Below are 5125 nucleotides of genomic sequence, written 5' to 3' on the forward strand. Positions count from 1 at the left end.
GTTGAGTTTATATAAATTCTTTATGTATTTTGGATACTACCTTTTAGCTGATATTTCATCTTCTCCCATTCAGTAGGTTATCGCTTAAATTTGTTGTTTCCTTTGCTGTGCAGAAGCTTTTTGTTTTGATGTAGCCCCAGTAGTTTATTTTTGCTTTTGTTTCCTTTGCCTCAGGAGACATCTAGATAAATGTTGCCATGGCCGATGTCAAAGAAATTACTGCCTGTGCTCTTTTCTAGGATTTTTATGTTGTCTCACATTTAGGTCTTTTTTCTTCTTATATGGTATGCTTCACAAATTTGCATGCCATCCTTGTGCAGGGGCCATGATAATCTTCTCTGTATCATTCCAATTGTAGTATATGTGCCACCAAAGAGAGCCACATTCAGGTCTTTAATCCATTTTGAGTTTATTTTTGGGTATGGTATAAGAAAGTGGTCCAGTTTCATTCTTTTTCATGTAGCCATCCAGTTTTTCCAACATCATTTGTTAAAGAGACTTTTTCCCATTGCATATTCTTGACTCTTTTGTTGGAGATTAATTGACCATATAAGCATGGGTTTGTTTCTGGGCTTTCTATCCTATTCCATTGATCTATGTGTCTGTTTTTGTGCCAGTGCCATACTGTTTTGATTACTACAGCTTTGTAGTATAACTTGAATCTGGAATTGTGATCCCTCCAGCTTTGTTTTTCTTTTTTGAGATTGTTTTGGCTATTTGATGTCTTTTTTGGTTCCATACAAATTTTATGATTATTTGTTGGAATTCTGTGAAAAATGCTGTTGTTTATTTGGATAAGGATTGCATTAAATGTGTAGATTGCTTTGGGTCATATGGACATTTTAACAATATTTGTTCTTCCAATCCATGAGCATGGAATATCTTTCCATTTGTTTCTATTGTCTTCAATTTCTTTCATCAGTGTTTTATAGTTTTCAGAGTACAGGTACTTGACAGTTTTTAAATTATTATTTACCTGGGTATTCAAAATTCTTTCAATATGAGTTTTGTAGGTTTCATTTTTATGTTTGTCTTGAATTTAGTAATGTCACTCAAATCTGCATTTTCAGGTCAGTCAAATTTTTGTCTATCATATCTTTACTGCTTCATGTTATGTTTTAGTTCCTTCTTTAGGAATACAAATTAGTCACATATTAAAGCTCCCTTTTAGGTCTTATTAACTGTCATGTTCTCTTTCATAATTTTAATCTCTTTACCCTTGTCTTGAACATTTTAAGAGAGCTTCTCAAGTCCATCCTCCATGTCACTGATTCATGCTTTTGTGTTTTCATTACCATAGTTCAGTACCCTTAGAGCCTTGTAAAATGTGGGCTTGATTTTTTCTATTATACATTTAGTTTTAATTCATTGTATTCTTTACTCCCTGCTAGTCCTGCCTAATGGAGGTTCATTCTTCTTGCATTTTATTGAGAATAGTAAACGAGTTCCAGAATGTTCTCTTGAGACTTGTAAGACATTCATTTTAGAAATATACTCTTCCCTTGAGTCTTCAAAGTGGTATTCCACAGTAGGTTTTTGTTGTTATTTAGTGTTCTGCTTTGGTTTTTTCCCATTACAAATTATTGAATGGGGTACTTCCTGAATCCATTGATTCTCAGAATATAGGGTGGTTCAATTACCCTAAGCCACATTCTGATAAATCAATAACAACAAAATCCTCTTCTCAGATTCACACTTAGAAAGAAAGTTGTTGTGTCCAGATTACAATAGGACTTTCAGTTTCTAGTATGCGTTCACTCTCCTGAGGTGGTGATTTCTCTATTACTTCCTGCCTGGTCCTCTGAAACTCTGGAAGATATAATAGCAACCTAAGAGTCCCTCCATCCACTGTATCCAGAATATTTCTGTCACTGTCTTCAGAGGTTTGCTTTTGAAGAAAAAAGCAGCCAGTATGTAATAAGCAATCAGGGGCGTCCTCCATAGCTCTTGCCCAGCTGTTTCTGAAAGACGCTTTTTCTAAATGGTGAGAAAGATAGCAATTGGGAAAGTGGAGGAGGTCTGCGAATAACTTTTAAATACCTCAAAAATCAACACATGAATGATCTTTTTCATTGGTTGGTGTATACTCTGGATATAGACACATGGAAAAACACAAGGAAACCATAATGTGTCTTCCTACCTTTTTCAGGTGTTCTCTTTGAGATGAAACCTGAAAATGCTAAGAAAATTGACCTACTATTGGTTAGCGAAGTTCCTCCCAGATTCTAGCCTTACATTTTTTGAGCTTTGATTCCATGTTTTGTCTTTTTAGTGTTTTCTTAAGTAGCTTAAGACAAATTAGCAAAAGTTACGTATATTAGCAGTATTTTGAATAAGTTACTTGAGATATTTTTTTGCTACTAATAGCCTCTTAAAGGTTTTTAAGGGTTTTACTTTCTAGTCATAACTAATAAACACCATCTGGTAAACATGCTTAATACCATAAACCTTCCAAAAATCTTAATGTTTCTACACAACACAAGATACTATTGTGATTCTAGTTTGTATTGAAAATTCTATTGACCTCCAGTTTTTGTCTCCTTCTTTACTTGTCTCAGAAAGCTAGCAATTTTAAGTCATGATAATTTCATTTAGATCAACTATCCTTTGAGTATATTCATTTATTCTTCCATTGAGTTATTCATGCAGTAACATTTAAGTTGTTATTATATGCTAGGCACTGTGATAGACCCTGCAGATACTGCCTCCAAGAACTTATGATGTAATCATGAAGACAGATGACAAAACAAATCTTTGCACTGTGCTATAATAAATCTTTCTGAAGGTTACATCTTGTGAAAATATCTAAATAGTAGTATCAAGTAGCATCTGATATTAATATGTTTAAGTTGTTATTTTTATCCACAACTTAGATTCAAAATTTCACTTTGAAGATTGTCTTCTGTAGCTTCTTCATTTAATTCAAGTCATTTTAATCAGCCCTCATTTAACAAATGTCTATTGTGAGCAAGATAGAACACTCTGCACTGTATAGAATGCAAAACTAATTAGGTTAAAACTTGAATCCTCAAAGTTTTTAGCCTAGCTATGTCTTAGTCTTTTAAGCTGCTATAACAAAATATCAGAGACTAGATAGCCTATAAACAACAGAAATTTATCTCTTACTGTTCTGGAGGCTGGAATTCCAAGGTCAAGGTACCAGCATGGTCACATTTTGGTGAGGACCCTCTTTACAAATCATAGCTGGTATGTTTGTGTAGGGCAAGGGATCTCTGTGGAGTCTCTTTTATGAGAACTCTAATTCCATTCATGAGGGCTCCACCCTCATGACCTCCTGAAATGTTAGGATTTCAACATTTTGGTGGGACACAAACATTTAGAATATAGCAGGTGGGGAATACAGACTAACTATAATCCATTTTCAAGAAAACCCAAAAAGTGTTATAGAAGTACAGTAGCAGAGAAGATTACAGTAAGAATGACCCTTCATTAAAGAGTAAAAGTATTCATTTGGGCCATATTGAATATGATAATAATCGGTATCTTATTGAGAAATTTCTATATGCTAGTTATTATAACTTCTAGTGTTCCCTGCACATTATCTCTAATCTTGGAAAATGAAAATATTTTTAACTTCCCATTATCTATATCAGTTCAGAGGGCCTATCAGAAATGAAATGACATTTATTTGAAACTTTGCTTGAAAATCTTTATGCCCATTTCTTGGTGGGGGGCAGGGGAGGTGGGAGACATTAGGTGACTCAGTACTAAGAGAAAGACAGGGAGGACCATGATCTACATTAAATTCAGCTCCTTTGGCAGATTGCATTGCCTATCTACTTGGCTCACAGCCACAAATAGACATAAACTTTCCAACCAGCATGCAGACTCATGAAGAAATAGTTTGAGGATTGTAAATGAAGTGTCATCCTCTCCTGAATTGTATACATCTTACCTCTAAAAGAATTTAACCAAGATAAACATTAAATTTGTCTCTGAAATATGAAGAGGTGACAAATGTTTTTCCATGTAAGAATTAAATATAATTTAAAAACAACAAACAAACAAACAAACACAAAACCTCACGATCAAATTGAAGAGATACTAGCAATGGCCAGAATTGTGGTTGGCTCTGATTCCTAAAAGACACTATCATTTTAAAGGCTCAAAAAAGTTTTCCCTTAGCAGTGAATTATGATTCTGTTCAATAGGTGGAAAATTGAAACAGAAGTCTGCAATTGGGAAGGAGAAATTTGATCTAGGATACAAACTTAACAAAACTTGCAGGTGGGGCAGAGGGTTGATCCCTTAGTTCATGATTACATAAGAACAAGTCTGTTGTGATATCTATACAAGTAAAGAATTAGTGAATATTTTGGAAGATCATTTAGAAGATTGACAACATTCAAAAGTTTAGTTTTATCATGCAGTGTAATTTAAGAGGAGAGTAAATTGCTCTTATGGACTGATTCAGAAGAAATATATCAAGCCCATGTTTCTGTTTAGGTTTGTTTGTTTTTTCCTTATAAACTGAAGTAAAGTATTGTCTATTACAATATCATTTCTCAGGTTTATTACCCACTTCAGGTCACTCTGAGTCAAAGTTCACTTCCATTTTCTTCTAAAGGTATCATTTGTCCTTTTTAAAAAATATTCTCCACGGAAAAAATCATCAGTGAATTAAAGCTTGGTGTGGTTGTTTAATAGTTAAAGAAATTAGGAGAAGACTTTTAAAATATTACATTTCCCCCCCAGGTGTTGGAGGAACATGAAAATGGAGTGTACTACTTTGTTTGAGAAGTGGTTTTCTTTAAAAATAATGAAAATTTTCTTTCAAATGATTACTAACAACATGATATTTATTTTGTTTTAAATTCTACTGAAAATAACCTCTGATAAATTATAAAAATAATCTTAGAGGCTCCTCTTGGTTTATTCTTTTCATCGTATTGAGCTATTGAAAATTAGACAATTTGGTTTCACTTTCTGCTTCCTTTGAATTAGAAGGAGGCTGCTTTGCCATTTCAACTCTGTATGAGAACTGCTAACACCATTAATCTCTTTAAGGATTATTCTTCCCTCCAATTTGTTTACAAAATGTTAAAATAAAATAAACACTGTTGTAAAGCTCCTCTGTCCTTATCAGGTTATATTTAGGGGTTCT

General features: G+C 33.6%; 1 non-coding gene across 1 annotated transcript; it reads right to left on the minus strand.

The window, feature by feature from the left end:
* Positions 1-275: 275 nt before the first annotated feature.
* Positions 276-383, minus strand: LOC112830237 (U6 spliceosomal RNA). The gene has a single exon (XR_003209859.1). It is a non-coding gene; the product is annotated as a U6 spliceosomal RNA (small nuclear RNA).
* Between the last annotated feature and the right edge of the window lie 4742 nt (positions 384-5125).

This window comes from Callorhinus ursinus, unplaced genomic scaffold, assembly GCF_003265705.2.
Source record: "Callorhinus ursinus isolate GAN/ISIS: 27379988/994484 unplaced genomic scaffold, GSC_fseal_2.0 scaffold27, whole genome shotgun sequence".
NCBI classification, from domain to species: Eukaryota; Metazoa; Chordata; class Mammalia; order Carnivora; family Otariidae; genus Callorhinus; species Callorhinus ursinus.